This window comes from Gracilinanus agilis, chromosome 1 (genome assembly GCF_016433145.1).
Source record: "Gracilinanus agilis isolate LMUSP501 chromosome 1, AgileGrace, whole genome shotgun sequence".
Taxonomy (NCBI): Eukaryota; Metazoa; Chordata; class Mammalia; order Didelphimorphia; family Didelphidae; genus Gracilinanus; species Gracilinanus agilis.
In genome coordinates this window covers 250,392,748-250,412,671 of record NC_058130.1, presented here as the reverse complement: position 1 = coordinate 250,412,671, position 19,924 = coordinate 250,392,748, and the positions used below count along the sequence as shown (strand labels likewise).

The window sequence follows — 19,924 nt, the reverse complement described above, 5'->3', positions numbered from 1 at the left end:
CTGTCACTGTTCCAGAGTCACATAGCTAGTGTCTGGGATTGTATTTGAAACTTAGTCTTCATGGTTCCAAGTCCACTTTTCCCCCTGGGATAGCTATATTTAAATATGTGTGAATGCATAACATATATTACATATATTCACATACATGCAAGTGTATATTGTAAGTGTGTAGATAAAACACATCATTTGTTCAGTCATTCTTGACTCTTTGTGATCCCATCTGAGGTTTTCTTGGCAGAAATAGTGGAGTAGTTTGTCATTTCCTTCTCTAGTTCATCTGACAAGAAAGAAAAAAGCTAACAGTGACTTGCCCTGAGTCACACATAGCTAATAACCAGATTTTCCTGACTTCAAGCCCAGGCACTCTATTCCACTGCTCCATCTACCCTCCTTTGGTCTCCTTACTTCAAAGGCTCTCCTCATTTCATACCATACCATATTTCTAACCATAATGATCTGCCTGCTATTCTGAATATATGTTTTTTCTATCTTTATTCTTTTGCACTGACTGCCCCTGGTGCCAGCACACTTCTTTTTGGAATCCTTGATTTCTTTCAAGGCTTGGCTTAATATACATCATAATTTACAATACATACCACACTGTGTATATATAATATACATACCACACGTGTATGTAATATATATTACTGTATATATAACATACATATCAGTCTGTAATATACATCACACTGTGAATATGTAATATACACACCAAACAATACATATGTGATACATACAGTGTAACATAATACATATCAGTGTGTAAGAGAATATACAATAGGTATAAAGCTGTGTATATATAATATGCATACTGCACAGTACATGTGGCATATAATATCACACAGTATATATACACAATACATATCACAGTGCATATATAAGAGATAATACTTATCAGTGTGTAATAGTTATACTTATCACACATAGTATCTCTATACCACATAATACACATACGGAATTCCATTGCACTGCTTAAAACCACACTAAGTCTTCTGAGTGTGTGTCCGCGTGCGCACACGCGTGGGTGCGGACACAGAGACATTAAAAGGAGACAGGAGATTCAGGGGCAGAGATGGCCCAGGAGGTTTTTGACGTCTGGTGCAACAACAAGCCCCGCCCCCGGCATGCTCCACCATACGCAGGTTCACAAGGGGCCTAACCTAGAGCCAGGCATCCTGCTGGCCTTGGAGCGGCCCTGCCCACAGGCCTCGAGGGCACAACCGCTCCGTTCCCACTCACGCCAGTGACCCGCGCCCTCGAGCCTCTTTCCAGTAGTGCTGAGGTCGCGACTACGACGCGCGCAGAAACCGCTAGGTGGCGTCGGTTTCCCTGCTCTTCTCAGACAGCCCGGGTCGCCCAGCCTGTCCGCGGAATCCGCCACTCCTCCCCACCGCGCTCCTCCCTTCCAGCTTCACCCTTGGGAGTTGGTTGGAGGGGACACTAGTAGGAGAGCGAGGAAGGCTGGAGAAAGTCGCGCGTGCGCGCTAAGCAGGAAAAGAGGGGACGCGGGGAGGTGGGTTGTCGCGGCGGTTGTGCGCAGGCGTGCTGCGTGGGGGCGGGGCAAACGAGGGGGCGGGGCGGAACGGAACGGAGATGTGGGGAGGGGTGGGGAAAGTATAGGTAGGCAAGGGAAGGGTCTGGGCGGGACGGGGCGGGACGGGGTGGGGTTACAGAGCTCCTGAAGAGCCGTCTCGGAGATACGGGAGCTGGCTGTGAGCAAACCGAAATTGAAAGTCGTGGCCGTGGTGGCGACTGACCGAGGCGGCGCTGCCCACCGGCGCGGGGAAGGGTCCCCGGCGCCCGGACCCAGGTGAGCACCCGCCCCTACCCCCCGCCGGCCAATGGCTATCCCCCATCTCCTGGGATACCGGCGCAGCCTTTGCGAGGCGGGCGCCGCCCACTGCGCTTCCCGACTCGGGGTCACGGCCGCTTGGTCCCTGGGTAGGGCTGCCTCTGGACCGGACTCAGGCCGGGGTTGAACCCTCTTCTCCAGCCCCTCCCGCCCTCGGCCTTCTGGGACTGCGACTCCTGGAGGGGGTTACATACTAGCTCGGGTGGGGCTCCCATTTAATTCGCTGTCCACTCGAGTGACTGGATGTCCCCACGGTCCTGCATCTCCCCCGCGTTTCCCTCGGCCTGCGGAGGGCGGTTCCCACGCTCAGTTAAATTGCTCTTGGCACTGGCTTGGGGCTCCAGGTCTGCGAAATTGTCCTTGGCTGTAAACTGTCAGCTGGAGTAGACCGGGGGTGGGGGTGGGGGGACGGGAATGTTATTGCCTTGGGTCTGAATTGAGGTGGTTGAAGAGTAATTATTGCCTTTGGACCTGAATTAAGGGGTGGGGAGTTATTGCCTTTGACTCCGAATTGGGGAGATAATGCCTCTAGGCCATATTTAGGGGAGTGAAGGAGGCAGTTGTTTCCTGTTACAGTCTCTACTTAGAAAGGAAATATATTGAATCCAAGTACTGTGCACATTTCATAGTGTAACAGCTGATAAAGGCTTATGTTGTGTTGAATGGCCTCTTTTGAGACAATGGGTTTAAACCTTAAGGTTCAAGTTGGGTGGGGGTGGAGGATGATGGACGTAATAAAGAGCTTGTAAGCCTTACAGCATCTTACAGGAAGGGACCTTTAGCCTTAACCTCTCCCTAATGCGTATAAAAATGAGAACCGTGCTTGGCATTGAGTAAGCGCTTGATTGACTGACTGAGCGGGGGATGTGAAGTGGCTTTTACCCAAGTTACACTAGTAGTAAGTAAGTAGATCAGTGATTTGAACCAGTTAAAAGTGAATTGACTTCTATCCTTTGTCCACCTCTTTGACCTAACTATTTTTTGTGTTGGGGTTTGTTGGTGCGCGTTTAATTTAGCTGTAAAAATTATAGGGCCCCTTATCCTAAGATTTAAGTCACTTGAGGCCAGGACTTTTAAAGTTTTCCATGCAATTTAATTTAGTACACCTTGGGCACTTTTTTGACGTTGTTGAGTCCTTTCAGTCTTGTTCGGTTCTTCCTACTACTTTGTGTTAGGCTTTGTTGATATGATTAGAATTTGACTGTAAGAATTTATTGTTGTTGTTTTTTAATCCTACAGTTTAAGTCTCTTGAGGCCAAAGACTAAAATTTTAAAGTTTTCTATTATTATAATCTAGTACATCTTGGTAGTGAATGTGTCGTCAAAACCACTTTATAAGGAACATTTTACAAACTGATTTAAACGGTGACTTTGTATTATTTGTTCACAAATCTTTAGGCTGGAGAACCTATTGTCACAACAGTTTGACTTTTTTGTTTCAGTTCTCTTCCGGTTTTAAAACGATAAGAAATCATTATAGTTCCTCATTTTACAGATGAGGAGACTGGAGGTTCAGAGATGGTGGCTTGACAAAAGGGGTAGAGGCAGAGCCAGAACCAGGCCTCTAGATTCTAAGCCAGTGCTCTTTCCATTAAACTTCAGCATTTTCAATATCTTGAACAATAGACAAATTTACAAAATAGCCCCTATTTCTACTGTAAATTATATATTGCAGTAGTCAATCATGCAGTTATCAGTGCATTTAAAATTTGGAGCTAAAAATAAGAAAAATGAAATATATCAAAATAGTTTATTGAATGAGGAAATTATCTGAGTGAAAAAATAGAGGAAGGACTTATCAGTCATCAGTGAAATATATTTAAGCGAGACATAATACTGTAACTATATCTCAAATAGAAACTAAAGGGCTAAAACTAGATCTTCAGTTATTTAAGGTCAAAGGGATGTTAGAAGTTATCCAGTACAACTCCCTCACCTTAACTACAAGGAAATCAAGGCCTAGAGAAGCAGTGATTTGGGGATACAAGTTGGCAAATAGCAAAATGCCATATGATTTGAACCCAAGTCCTCTTATTCTAAATCCAACATTCTTTCATTGCACCATGCTGCCTCCCAGTACATGAGTATTGCTTAAGAATGTTAAGAATCAATTGGCAGATACATAGAACCTTAGAACCGGAAGGGAATTTAGTCTTAATTCCATTATTTTACTTATGAGGAAACCGAAACTCAAAGAGATTGTAATTTGCTTCATCATATAGCTAATATTAAGTAGAAGAGCTGATTCTCTAATTCAGATCTTGTGACTCTTAAAATACACATTGCATTTGCCATTATACCACACTTCCTCACTTTGTTTTGATGATACTTAAAATTCAATTTTCTAAAATGAAAAATGTTAATATGGGGAAATAGACTAAAGATTGGAGCTGGAAGGGCCCTTAGAAACTGATTTAATCTGCTAACCCTTTCATTTTACAGATGAGGACACTGAGGCTCAGAAAAGTTAAGTGATTTGACCTGGGTCACACAACTGGCAAATGTTAGAGGCAGGATATAAAATCAGAACTTTGGGAATGTAGGTCCAGTCCTTTACTTATTGCTAACAAGGAGCTGCTTAAATCAAATGGGAATTAATAGAAGAATATAATAATCAATGTGTTGTTATAAGTGTACTTGGAGTCATAGACTAGTCCCAGACTGACTTGGCAGTACTCCCAGGTGAAGTCACAGGGATGGATACATAGGGAAGGAAGTTAGGATTTTTAGATTAAAAAAGTAAATTTTATCCTAGTGCTCAGGGCAGTAGTTCAAGTTTCTAACTACCTAGCTAAACTGCTGGAGAGCTACTTGAGCACTCAAATGCCAGGGATTTCAATTAATAGGATTTTCTCAAATTTTGTATTCTGGTATATGAAATTTGCCAGGCCAGTGTTTGACTTATTCAGTCTGAAAAACTGTTTTGACTTTATCCTTGAGTAGCTTTCCATTTTCTGGATACTTGAATTTTGGGACTGTGGAGCAAGGGCAGCACCAGCTGTGTAAAAGGTGATATTCCTACTCAGGGACCAGCATTTGAAAGATGTAACAATTACCTGTTATCTCCACCCTCCATTCTAGTCTAATTATCTCCATATCCGTTAGGACCAAGTACCTTTTCTTGTTTTTTGATGAACAGAATTGCAATAAGTACACTTCTACTAAAGCAGAAAGTAATCTCTCAACACTTTGATAGGTAGGGAGTTCTAGGATAATTAGTATTTATGGCAAGTGTGATTGATGTTTGGGAGTACACTGATGAGATGAATGATTGCATATATTAGGGCCAAATTCTTGTTTCAGAAATTATTTTCATACCTTTATAATACATGTTAAAAAGTTAATAATTAGTCATTTTTAGCACTACATGTTGACAGTGCTTAGAATCTTTCTTCTCCGAGGCATTTTTCAGACTTCTTAATTCCCAAATCACTGCTTGAAAAAATAAACTGGATAAGTGAGGTTGTTAGAGTGAACAACAGTAAGGAATATCCCCCCCCCCCCCCACCAAGGAAGACTACCAACATCAAAATTTTAAAACACAGGTAACACAGAACACCAGTAAGATTCATTCATTTTTTTTTCCTAGCTGGACATATGATTGCCTGATTCATTCGACTTTCTGACTTTTATTCAGAAAGAGAAGTGAGGAAAGAGAAGAAAAGAATATAGACCATAAAAATAATGAGACCAGAACATCAAATGTGATCTTTCTGGTTCTTTGCTTTCCTCTCCCAATTATCTCCCAAGGTTCTTAAGCTTCACAATTGATAAATTTCCAGTACTTAAAGAGACTGCATGTAGATAAACCTTTCCACCCTTTTACCCTTCTTTTCAATCCTGTATTGCCTACAAAACTGATCCACCCTGACCAACTTTACATTTCACCTAGCCCATAAATAACTTAGGGATAGAGAAGGGATTAAACTAGATTTTGAGAGTCCTTGTCTAGGTCAGTGACTAAAATTACTTTTATACCTTGCTTTTAAAAAACAAAAGTAAGAAGTAAAGTGGAATTATTTTAAAAACGATGACAATCTTCCAAATGCTCATGGGAAAAAAAAACAATTTGGAAATCAGTGTTCAAGAAACTTATTGTTTTAGTAGAGTGGAATGTGCTCTGGATCTGGGTCAGGGGACCTGTTTCATATTCTGCCCAGCCTGCCCAGCAATTTACTTGTGTGACTTCAGACATTTCAATCTTTTTAGATCATAGTTCTCTCACTATAAAATAAGAGATTTGGATTAGATGCCCTCTCAGGTCCCTTCCAGCCTTGAACTATATATAAACCTAAATACCTAAGTGCCTGTTTAGTTGATTTGTCCTGGGTCTAGGTGGTAAGACAGTAGTAACTCAAGTAACTTAAGATTTACAGTGTTTATTTTCCGTTCAATAGCCCCACAAAGCAGCAAGTACAAATGTGATACTGCCTTAAAATCGAAGCTACCAATTTATATAGCCCTTTTTATATTTCTGAAGGCCAGAGTCCAGGATTGATTTGGTTTAATAGTGATAAAGAAGTTCCAGGGAAGGAAAGCAGTATAGTGAAAGAGCCCTGGACCAAAGTCCAGTTAGAAAACTTAAGATTTGAGTCTTAGCTTTGAGATTAGTGTGCTACAATAGTAAAGTCACTTAAGTTACATCTCTGGGCTTCAATTTCCTCATCTATAAAATGGGACTAATGCTTATACTATCTTCCCCACAGGATTGTTTATTAAATAAAGACTTTATGACTATGTAAATTTGTGAACTCTTATTTCTTGGAGGTATAACTATTTCCTAAATCTCAGAAATGCCACAGAGACCTATAATTGATCAAAAAATTATGGCATATTAGAGCAGATTGTGACTTCATTGTTGTAGGTATTACCTCCTTTGAAGGCCTCCTCCTACTATATGATTTCTGTCTGTGTCCTTTGGTAAATCTACCACAGAGGGTTAAAACAGCATTCTGGGGGCCTTCTTCTAGGTCTCTTGACATTGTACATGGGATGTGTAGAATATCTAGGATATACCCCGCTGTTCTCATAAACCAACCCATCTTTTTTCCTAGTCATTTATTTTTCTGAATTTCTCAGTCATAATCAGAGTAATTCTATACATTTTTACATTGTCGTTGTGCTCAGTAATTCAGTAGGTTTTTGTAAAAAATTGCAAAAACTACCAACTTTGAATAGAATTTAAAAAAAAAAAAACTGTTCCTGATAGATTGCTAGGGGTGTGTCACAGTAGTCCATCTATTAATGTATAGTGGTCGTTCAGTCATTTCAAATGCTTCATAACCCAATTTGGAATTTTCTTGGCAAAGTGGTTTGCTATTTTCTTCTCTAGCTCATTTTACAGATGAGCTGAGTTGAACAGGGTTAAGTGACTTGTCCATGGTTACACAGCTGTTAAGGGTCTGCAACTAGATTTGACTCAGGAAGAAGAGTCTTCCTAACTGCAGGACAACTACTCTATCTATACTACACTACCTAGCTGCTCATGCTTAGTGTATTAAAGTGTTTTGGTTTTTTTTCTGGCAAGGCAAATAGAAAGGAAAGCAGTTTAGAAAAATCAAGTGACGTGTTTATCATTACACAGCAAGTAACTGCCAGAGTTGAGATGCTACCCATCTCTCCTCACTCTTAAGTACTCTATGTAACTATAAGGGCAAAGTCTGTTATGCAGTTGATAACGTGAATAGAATTGATAGGATAGGATTTGATGGTTTCTAAGGTTCCCTTCTAGCTCTTAATCATGATGAAAAAACTTTTGTACAAAACAAAATCAGTGCAGAATTTTAAAAGAAACCATTAATTGGGGAAAATATTATTATGGTGGTGTTATTGTATAAGTAGTTTTCCTAGTTTTGCTCCCTTTACTAAGCATCAATTTATAATTCAGTTCATTCATCTTTAAATATCGCCCAAAAAACCATCCTTTTTATTTCTTGTCTCACTAACGTCATTCTGTCTCACTAATATTGCATTATATTTATGTATTTTTTCAGCTATTCTCCAATTGATGGACATACTCTTTAGTTTCCAGTTCTTTGCTACAATAAAGTTGCTATAAATGTTTTTGTACATAAGAGTTCTACTCCTCTATGAACTTTCTGGCATTTATGCCACAGACTTATCATCGAGGCAAAGGATATGTACAGCATAATGACTTTTTGGATATTGTTCCAAATTCCCTTCCAGAATGGTTGGAAAATTCATAAATCCACCAACAGTGCATTGTTGTGCCTGCCTCCCAATAATCATGTTCCTTGTTTTGTCATTTTTGCCAATCTGATGGGTATAAGATTTGCCTTATATAGATTATATGTATATCTTATATTAATTTGTCATAGGAGTTTTACTAGTGATTTGAAAATTTTTGTGTAATTTTTTGATAGTTTGTATTTCTTTAGAGAATTTTTAATTCTTTGATCTAAATTTTTCTATTAAAAGAAAGAAAATTCTTTGACCAATTTTATCTATTGGTGGAATGAATTTGTGTCAATTAGATATCAGACTTTTATCAGAGATATTTGCTGCAAGGATATTTTTTCCATTTGACTGTTTGCCTTCAAATTCTGCTTTGGTTTTGTTTGTGCAAAAGCTTTTCATATTATTGATTTAGAAATGGAAGGAACCTTAGGAGTCATGGATTCATTTCCATCATTTTACAAATGAGGAAACTCGGGGTCAGCAATTGTTAAATAATTTGACCAGAGTAATATAGCTAGTAAGTAGCTGAAGTGAAATTCAAACTCAAGTTATTCTGTCTCCCAAGTCCAACATTCTGCTTAATACAGCATATTTTCAATTTATGTTGTCAAAATTTTGCGTTAAAAATATTCTTTTGTTTAATCAAAAACTGTCTTCTCACTTTTCACTGATCAAAAACTCATTTCTCACTTTCACTTATGTGAAAATGATCTCCCTTCTCTAATGTTTATGATATGATATTTACTATTTAGGTCTTATATTGATTTGGAGCTTATTATGAGATGTTATTCTAAACTTGGTTTCTTCCAGATTGTTCTGCATTTTTCCTTAGATTTTTTTTTTCTCTTATCTGGGAGTCATTGCTCCAGGATTTGGTGTCCTTGGGTTTATGATGTTCAATTGCTTCTGGGTCTTGTTTATAAAATCTGTTCTACTGATCATTTAATCTCTCTGGGTTTCTTATTTCCTATCAGTAAAATGGGGCATGGGTTGGAGAAAGGAGTTAAAATCACCTAGTGAAAAATTTATGATCTTGTGACTAACTTTCTACTTTCTAACCAGTAACAAATAGTTTTGTTGATGACTGCTTTGAAGTATATTTTGAGATTTGGTTCAACTAGGGCCTCCTTACTCCTTATTTTTTTTAATTGTTTCCCTTACAATTCTTTTATACCAGATGAATTTTGTCTAGTTCTGTAAAATAATTCTTTAGTATTTCAGTATGGCATGAATTTGTAAATTGATATAGGATAGTTATAATTTCTATTCTGTTAGCACCACTTAACCATGGAAAATTAGTATCTCTTTAGTTATTTATCTTTTATTAAGTAGTAGTTGCATTCATATAAATTTTTAATGTATCATGGTAGTTGGAACTTGCAGTATTTTTTAAAGTCTTTAATTATTCTAATTGGAATTTTTTTCTCTCCCCCCTTAGTTTTGTTGATAACATGGACTGATAAGGCTAGTGATTTTTCAAATTGTAATTTTATATTGTTACTTGGTTAAAGTTATAGTTTCAGTTAATTTTTAATTGAATCTTTGAGTTCTTGAAATAAATCACCATATCTGTAAAAAAGTAATCATTGGACTTTTTGCCTTTATTGATTTCCTCATTTCAAAAAATCTCTTATTACCATAACTAATATTTCTAGAATTATATATAAAATTATAATGATGACAGTAAACACCCTTGTTTTGTACCCTAACTTACAAATCCTCTAGCATTTTATGCTAGCTCTCTTTTAAATTAGATATTGTTTGCTTTATTAAAAATCCATTTATTATTTTAAATATTTTTTAGCATAAATCAATCAATCAGTCAGATATTTATTAAGTGCCCACTTTATGTCAGGCCCTTTGCTAATCCCTGAAAGGTATAAAGACAACGCCTGTTTTCAAGGAGCACATAGTATAAGGCCACTATGTACAATTATGTACAAACAAGCTATATACAAGATAAGCTGGAACTCACTAGTATTATATTTATATTTTGTAAAAATCCTTTTTTACATCTATTGATACGAATGTGATTTTTTATTGGTTTTTAATATGATCTATTTTTAAAAAGTTTTCATAATTTAGTTTTCCCTAAGTTTTCTAACCTTATATTCCTGGTATAAATCCAACCTTGTTGTAGTATATAATTATCTTATATTGCTATAATCTTTCTGCTAATATTTTACTCAGTGTATTTGTGTTGCTATTGGTTGGTAATAGGGATCAAAGTTTTTTTTTTTCTCTATTTTATCTTTCCCAAGTTTAGGTATCAAGACCATATTTATCTCATTGAAAGAGTTTGTTATGATGCTGCCTTTCTTTTTTCTTCCAAACAATTTATGTAATATCAGAATTAATTGTTGTTTGGGTATTTGATAGAATTCACTTGTAAATTTTTCAGATCCTAGATGCTTTGAATATTTTTTAATGGAAGGTGGGGTTCAGAGTTGTTTTTATTACTTTTTAAATTATTTGGTATTCTGTATTTTATATGTTTATAAATATTCTTCCATTTCATTTGTTACCAATTTTGTTAGTATATAATTAGACAAAGTATCTAATAATTTCCCTTATTATTTCATATGTTGTAAATTTTTTATTTTTGATATTGGTAATCTGGTTTTTCTCTTTTAAAAAATTTAGCTTGACTGTTTTAAACTGTTCCTAGTTTTTATTTCTTAATTTAATGGATTTTTGTTTTCAGATTTGTTTCTATCTTTGAGTTTCATAATTTCAAATTGTTTAAGTTCTTGATTTTTTGTTGTGTCAGGGTTTTTTGTTTTGTTTTGTTTTGTTTTAGTTGCATGTCCAATTCATTGTTCTTCTGTCTCTGTCTAATAAATTTTTCCTGAAGGATTTCTTTAGCTTCATCCCAGTGATTCTAGTATTTTATCACATTGCTTTCATTTTCTTTGACAAAATTGTTTGTTATATTTGTGATTTGTTCTTTCTCATATTATTTAGTCTTCATTTAAGATTATATCCTTTATTATAATTTTTTGCTGTTATGGTCAGTAAAGGATGTTTAATATTTCTGCTTTTTTATATTTGTTTATTATGTCCTAGTATAAGATATCATGCATGGATGAGAATGAATGTATTCCTTTTGCTTTCTTCCATTTAGTAATCACCAGAGATTTATATTTTTTAACTTTTCTGAAGTTCAGTTCAAGTCTTGACATTTTTCTTGATTCTCTTTTTGATAAATTTGTGTGTATCCAAAAGGGATACATTAAGGTGATCCCAACTATTATCCTTAGTAACAACAGTACAGTCCTTGGATGGGTGGAGGAACTTACTAATGTTTTCTATGGTTTTTATTCACCAAGTAAAATAAGCATTTTTATATGCAGGATAGAATAGGTAAATACAAATGCCCAGGCCCAGAGATGGGAGTATCCTAGGTTCAAATCTGACCTCAGATACTTCCTAGTTGTGTGACCCTGGGCAAGTCACTTAATCCCCATTGCCTAGTCCTTACCACTCTTCTGGATTAGAACCAATACACAGTATTGATTCCAAGATGGAAGGTAAGGGTTTTTTAAAAAGAATACTAATGAAACTGCAAATCTCTATTATGTACTGCTTACTATTCCTTTTGAGCATTTGATAAATTCCACATTAATTTTTTAAATTAACAAGCAGTTTTTTTCTTTCTCATATCTCCTCCCCCTCAATGGTAAAAAACAAACAAAAAAAACCCAATCATAGTAAAGTAAAACAAAATTCTCTATGGGCCACATCCAAAAATAAATCTTTGTCTGCATATTAGTCCACCACTTCTCTGTTATGTAACTTTCCAAACTGCCTTACTTGTCTGTATTTCCTTCCAGATACTATGAGGAGGGGACAGCTTTTAACAACAACAGTGTGTGTGTGTGTGTGTGTGTGTGTGTGTGTGTGTATTCTCATATATATTCAAACATAACAATGCCTGAATTGCCTGTAACCAATAAATGATGTCTCATTCTGTACCTTGAGTCCACCATCTCTCAGTGGGTATTACACTTCATTAGTTGTATTGATAATGGTTGAATCTTGAGTTAGCTTTCAAATTTCATTGTTATAAAAATTGTTGTCTTGGTTCTGCTCACTTTACTGTATCAGTCCATACATGTATAGTCGTTACAGGTTTTTCCTAAACCACCCCTTCATTTTTTTATGGCATAATAGGGTATACATTCTTCATTTGATGGGTATCTTCCTCAGTTTCCAGTTCTTTATACTGCAAAAAGAGCTGCTATAAATATTTTAGTACCTATGGGCCCTTTTCCTCTTTCTTTGATGTCTCTGGAGTTATGAGCCTAGTAGTGGTATTGCCTGGCATGCGTTCCCAATTTATAAACCTTATGAGCATAGTTCTAGAATATCTAGACCAGTTCCTAGCTCCACCAAGAGTGCATTGTTCTTGTTTTTTTTCCTTGCAGCCCCTCCAACAATTGTCATTTTCCCTTTTAGTCATTTTTGCTAATCTAATAGTTGTGAAGTAATCCCAAAGTTGCTTTAATTTGCATTTCTCTAACTTAGTCATTTGTAGCATTTTTTTATCAGCTTGAATTTCTTCCTCTGAAAATTGCCTGTTTGTACCTTTGGCTATCAAACTGGGATACAGTTCTTACTCTTACAGATTTGAATTCATTTTTTATATACCTTAGAATTAAGATCTTATTATCAAATCTTGCTGCTAAGAAGTTTTTACCATTTACCTGTTTATACCTTCTAATTTCAGTAGTTTTTAAAAAAATTCTGTCTTGTATTCTCTCCCCTATTTGGTCATGAACATTGCCCCTTTGATAAATATGAAAGGTAATTTTTTTCCTACACCTTTAATTTGTTTGCTATGTCACTTTTAATGTAGTCATGTATTCATTTAGCCCTTATATAAAATGTGAGATGTTTCTCTTATACTCAATTTCTCTCAGGCCACTTTTTCATTTTTTCCAGCAGGTTTTATTGAGTAGTATTTACCCTAGGAGCCTTGGGTCTTTGGGATTAATTCAAGCACTAGACTACTAAATTCTTTTGCTTAGTTATGTGTGTACTTACCTCTATTACACCAATCGTCCTCTCCTTGTTTTCTCTTCGGCATATTTTATTTTTAAAAATTCTTAAATGAATTTCTTTTGTGGGGGCAACTCTATCCTTATCTCCCTTTCTTTATTGGGAAAAAAATTGAAATAAATAGACCTAGTCAAAAGAAATTTCTACAACACCCTGTCTGACAATGTATGTATGTCTCTGTACCTTGAGTCTATCACTTCTATTAAGAAGTGGGTAGCATGCTTTTTATCACTGGTCATCTAGGTCTGTGGTTGGTTTTAGGAGTGAAAGAAAGCAGAGAACAGTTACACTTAGAGAATCCATGCCAGAAAATAAGGGTAGAACTCCCTAATGTATAGGCTTTTCTCCTACGGTAAGGAGATAATAGTCCTTTAGAAGATAACATTTTTCCTTTGGGTTCATTGTTTATTGCTTATGATAGTTGGGTTTTGCTTTTTTTTTTCTTCCTCTTTGGAGTTCAAGATATGAATGCTAACTTGCTAAGATAGTTATGTATTAAGAAGGGGCAGCTAGGTGGCACAGTGGATGGAGTACTAAGCTTTGGAGTCAGGAGGACTCAGAGTTCAATTGTGACTTCAGATAACTTAGCTGTTGTGACCTTGGGCAAGCCACTTAACTCTTTGTTTAGCTCAATTTCCTCATATGTACAATGACCTGGAGAAGGAAATGGCAAGCCACTCCATTATGTTTGCTAAGAAAATCCCAAATGGGGTCATGAAGATTTGGATAGGATCGAAAAACAACTCAACAGTTACAAGATGTTTTAAGGTGTCTGTGTGTTTATATAAATATATATATTTGCTTTCAGTGAATAATTACTTCAATAAATTACTTCTTCCAGGATTTTCGAATGGTTCACTCTGGGTACCAAGAAAAGGTTTAGGATTTTTGAAAAATGTACCCCTTGAGGATCAAAATCTTTCCTGGTTGATAAAAAAAGAATTTATTTTCCATGGAAGAACCAAAGAAGACATAATGAACCAGAGAGGTTCAAACCGGAAGCCTCTTCATATATTGCTATAGCAAGGAACCACTACCTATCTTCCTAAGGGATCAAAGATTATAACTCTTTAAATGAAGCAATAGTAGAATTCCCTGTGGTGGGGCCCTTATCCTTTTCTGTTTGTGGAGGTCTTGGGATAGCTTGGGATAGTTTGGTAGAAAGTGTATACATTAACCAGGATTACGTGTGCTGGTCCACTAATTAACTGAGAAGGAGGGGTTAATGTATTATTGCAAAGCTGAGTGACATAATTCTTAGACCAGCATAAGTGTAACCTAGGATTGTATTAATCATCTTAAAGTATATTTTTAGAGTATCCAGAGTAAAAATTTGTAAGTGTTTGTGTATACTGGAGGATGGAGTGGGGTTCAATTTGGGAAATTTCTGGTTTGGTGTTGATCTCTGGATGTCAGGAAAATGTCAAGCTGGGCAAGATTTTACTGCAGCTATTGATTTATTGATCTTTCAGATCCTATGGGATCTTCATGATTAGCAGAAAAGGTTAGATGATAAGTCAAGAGGGCAAGGATGGATACCTTATGTCTCAGCATGTGTTCCTTCACTTATGGGTCCCTGAATTTGTTTTAAAATATAATCTGATAATTGAATTTCAGCAACATTGATTTCCTTTTAATTCCATTTTTTATTTTATGCATTTAAAGCATTATTCTGAGAAGGGGCCCACAGGCTTTAATAGACTGCTTTTCTACAAAAAGTAGAACCTCAACTCTATAGGGCCAGAGAAGTGTTCATTCTCTCTCCCACCCACCCCTCTCCCGTCATTTCTCTCTCCCTCTCCCCCAGAGGTCCAGGTTCCAATAGAATTTAAAAGGAGATGTAAACAAGTGAGCTACTGAGGACACAGCTGAATAGTAAACAAGTGAGCTACTGAGGACACAGCTGAATAGTAGAACCTTGCTTATATCAGTTATTCATTTATTTGAGTTCCAGTCTTATATTTCATTCTTTTAGTAGTACCACCATTTGTACTGTACTGAAGGAGACACATAGGAATTCAGTGGAATTCTTCCAATGAGGAAGCAGGGCACACACAAAATTCAAGGACATTGGTATTAAAGAGTCATTCCCTGGCCAGACTGGCAATGGAGGGGAGTTCAAGATATTACAGAGGGTTGAGTTAATGAGATGTACCAAGTCTATGCAAATAGCTACCAGAAGAGGTAAAGGAGTTTCGAGGGCAAGACTGAGTCAGATGGTCAGGAATTCCCTAAGAGCAGGAACAGTGAAGGCAGATAGATACATGTCACATGATACCAGCAGTTAATAGAAAGATTTATTTTTGAGACAGTTTTCACTTTCTCTTTCAGCTATATTTATCCTTTTACTCCAGTGAAAACCAGTTTTGAATGAACTTAGCTTAGAGCCCCACTGGTTGGGCAATGTATGGGGAGCAGATAAGAAGCACTATTCAGAAACACCATTCTCTCAATCCTGCAAGACTCAAATTCTGGACTTATTTTTCACTGCTCTCTCACTTTCTCCACCTATTTACAGTCTGTTACCAATTCTTGTCAGTATTCTATTCCATCATCCTAGTACAGGCATTAATTAGCTGACATCTAGATTACAATAGTTTAATAGTCCTGTGTCTTTAACCTAGTCCTGCCCTGCCCCCCCAACTCCAAAGTACACTCAGTAATACTGCCTTTCTCCTATTTAGCCAACTGCATTTCCTACTATTCTCAAAAGGCATCCATCCTCCCCCTCTACTCCATCCTCTGTCAGTTTGAACTCCTTGCTTTCCACATATTAAGTTTATTGCCTCTTTTGTTTCTTCTTAAATAACTGTCTTTCCTCTCCCCTTCATCTAAATATTTGGTGTCTTTCCTCCACACTTCAAGTAAACTTCTTTAATTAGCCTTCCTGGCCCTCCTTGATCTCTTTTCTCACTTCTTCTTTATGACAATTACAGTCTACACTATACAATTTAGTACTTTAATTATATTCTGTCTTGTTGGTACCCTTTAATTGTTTCAGGGGTATTAAATTTGTCTCTAACTAGATTATAAATTGTTTTGAGGCCAGAGTTAAAAGTCATGTTGTAGTTGTTTAGTAAAATACTTAATTTTAAAAAGGGAGACTCTTATTTTATTCTGTAACACTTTTCTTTTTTAAAAAAGTTTCTTGGTTTTAAATCACCTTTATTTCTCAAATATTTTTCCCTCCTAGAGCACCTATCCTTTATAACTAATTATAAAAAGAGGAAAAACAGTAGTTCATCAAAATTAACCAAAATACTGAAAAAGTCTGATGTGTGTGTGTATGTATACACATGTAATGTGCCATGCCAATAATCTCCCTTTTCAACAAAAAGAAAAAATAGGCAGTGCCTTCTTTTATTTTTTGCATCCCTTCTTGGGTACCATACTTGGTGGTTATTATTCCATAGCATTCAGTTTCCATTGTTGTATTATTATCATTTATATTTGCATTGTAATTACTACATATATTTTCCTGTGCCTACTTAACTTGTTTTGCTTCAGTTTGTATGTTTTCCCATACCTCTTTGTATTCCTTTTATGAACATTGCTTCTTAAAACACAGTAAAAACCCACTATATTCATGTACCATAACTTGTTTATTTATTCCTTAATCAATGGGAATCTACTTTGTTTCCAGTTTTTTCCTAATACAAAAAAGTATTTCATAAAGATTTTGGTATATTTGAGCCTTTCTCTTATTATTACTATGACTTAAGTGGGGTGGAGATACAGGAAACTGCAATGAATTAAAATATGCATTGTAAAAAATTTAAATTTATGTTTTATAAATGAGAATTCTAAAGTAATATTGTGGTCACTGATTTAAAAATATTACAGCTTAAGTTGAAATGACGTTTAGCAGCTTTATTTACAAAGAGGTTGGAAAGAGTGAAAGTGAAAAAATGTAGATTAGAGACAGAAATTACTGCCTAGCTACAAATACCCTAAGTTTAATCCTAATGTCTCCAGACCGCAAATGTGAATCCAAAAACAGATCTTATCAAAATCCAAAGCCCTAATTAGGAAGCCAAAATCTGAATCCAATGAGAACCTTCGGTGCACACAAGGTTAAGACTGCCAAGAATCTCACCAGAACTCACGTGAGGCTGAAGGGAGTATCCACTGAAGCACCAATGAGCAGAGAGGGTCTCCTCACTGAAGAACCAAGGAAGGAATCACTCCACTCAACACCACAATCCTGATGCAGGATCTAGGGAAAGAGTCTCCTCCTCCAGTCAGGCTCACCAACACAGAAAGCCTCACTGAATCCTTGAGCTGGCCTTTTACCATTTATACTGCACATTGTTTGTTGCTGTGATAGACAGTAAAGGACTTTACTGTAGAAATCAGGAATATAATATAGTTTTCATGTTTAATATTCATATTAAAAAGACAATGAATTTGGGAGCTAAGTGACTGGCAGACATTATTTTCTAAAGTTGGAGGGGGCAGGTATTAAACCCATTATGGGAGTTGGCAAGGACTCTATAATGAGAAAAATTAAGCTTCATGAAAGGAAAGAAATAGCATAAAAAGATTTGAAGATTTTCAAATGAGTCTTTTTTTAGAGAGGAGATGAATCCCACCATTTCTGCTCTCTATTTTGAGAGAGAAAAAAGAGACAGAATGAGAACAGATGCGATTTAAGTGAACAGAATGAGACAAGTTTGCAGTGGGTAACAATCCTGGGAGATACAGTAAAGGCAAGTTTGAGAATTCTGTTAGTTTCTGAGAAGTGGGAGATAACAGTTGAAGGGGAATGTCTATGAGTTCAGGATCATAGGTCATATGCTTTTAAAGTTGGAAAAGTAACATTTTCATTTTAAAGATGAAGAAAGTGTCCTGACTCTGGCTCCTCTTCCTGTTACAGTAGTATCAGGAGGCCTGTTACTGGTCAGGATACTTATTCTTCAGTCTTAGTGGGAGAATAAGCCCCAGAGAACTAAGAAAGGACCTAATTTCAGTAGAAATCTAGAGAAAAGAAAAAACTCATTGTGTATGGTGGGGGTTCTAATGTCTTGGAAATAAAATTTGGGAAAATTTAAGATTGAATTGTCCCAGGGTTTTATACCTGGGATACAGGAGTGACCAGGAACTGAAACCTATAACAAATAAGCCATTTAAAATTATATAATTCACTAGAATGGTAAGTTTTTAAATATCCTCTATTCACCTACTTAATATGCAATTTGTATCTGAAAAGATTCATAAAAATAATAAATTGGTCTTGTACATTCCTCCTGAGGTGTTACTATAATAATCTTCCTTTCAGAGGATATTGCATTACTGCAATGAGGAATAAAGGTTAATAAATACCATGTTTGTTTTAAAATAGCTTTTTTATTAATATCTTTTGTTTTTACATTACCCAAATATCCATCAACTGCTCCCCATCAATCCCTCTCTCCCAGAAAGCTAATTCTTATGACAAAAAAAAATTTTAAAGAAAAAAATTTTTAATTCCACAGAAGCAATCAATATATTGGAAAAAAGTTGTCCAATACCCATGAATATCTCTCCCCTTCACCTCAGGAAATGCTGATTCTTTATAATTTCTAAAAACTCATTTAGATGGTTTTGTGGTGGTGTTCTCATTTACGTTGTTACAGTCATTGGATATATTGGTTTCCTTAGTCTTCTTTTTTTACTATGCATCATTTAAGCATGCTGTTGCTGGTCTGGATTCATCATGATTGTTATTACAGCATAATAATATTACATTCATACACCACAATTGACTTTATTTCCAGTTCTTTGCTATAACCAAAAGTAATACTCTAAATATTATGGTGTATATGAAGCCTTTTTTTTTTTTTTTTTTTTTTTTTTTAGTTACCTCCTGGAGGATGGGGACATATGCCTAACAGTGGAATTTTCTAAGTGAAAGGATATGAGCATTTTAGCTGCTTTATTTGCACAATTCCAACTTGTTTTCCAGAATAAGTATATAATGCACAAGACCAGCAACAATGCAATAAATAGTCTGTCTGAAAACATCCTGTTCTTGAGGTCAATAAATGAGAACTTTTCCCCACACTTTCCCCTTGAGCAGCATCAGAAAAATTTCTCTACAGAGAGCCTGTTTAGGAAATTCCTCGAACCTACTTTGCCATAGCTGAAAATATAAAGAAGCTCATGATTAGAACTCATAAAATGTAGGTTCTCATCTTATACTTCCACCAATTAGTTGTGTGACCTTGGCCAAAAATGACAATGACAATGAGAGTTGTGGTGATGATAATAATAGTATTTTATATAGGACTTTAAGTTTTGCAAAGTGCTCTACATATATTATAGTTGATCACAACTCTATGTGAGAGGTACTCTTATTTTCCTCATTTTACAGATAAGGACATTAAGACTCATACAATTTAAGTGACTTACCCAGAGTCCTTCAACTAGTAAATGTCTGAGGCAGGATTTGAACTTACATCTTTCTGATACCATATCTCGTATTCTATCCAACAACCCATATAATTTCTCTTAGCTTTAATTTCATCAAGATATTAAAAAGGCTGGGTAAGATCTATTTAGATTTCCCTTTTAACATCAATAAGAACATTCTCCCAAGCTCCTGGGTTGGCTATCTTAATACTATATTAACCTTTTAAGCTTTCTCTATTGTTCACTCTATCCAAATATTCACACATACTCTGCCAATATTTTCTCTATAAAGCCTCTTGTATCTACATCCTTCTTATATGTTCCTTCAGTCACAATATAGACCCAAGCACTTAAATACCCATTTTCCTAGTTTCTTGTTATGATTCCTAACCCACCTACCTTTAGTTTTTACCCCTTAAAGGT

At 36.1% G+C, this 19,924-nt stretch overlaps 1 protein-coding gene across 1 annotated transcript in view; it reads left to right on the top strand.

The window, feature by feature from the left end:
• Nucleotides 1–1,745: 1,745 nt before the first annotated feature.
• Nucleotides 1,746–19,924, top strand: part of TDRD7 (tudor domain containing 7) — a 110,637-nt gene continuing 92,458 nt past the window's right edge. The window contains exon 1 of the mRNA XM_044660864.1: nucleotides 1,746–1,810. The gene's annotated coding sequence lies outside the window, so the exon portion shown is untranslated. The remainder of the gene's footprint in view (nucleotides 1,811–19,924) is intronic.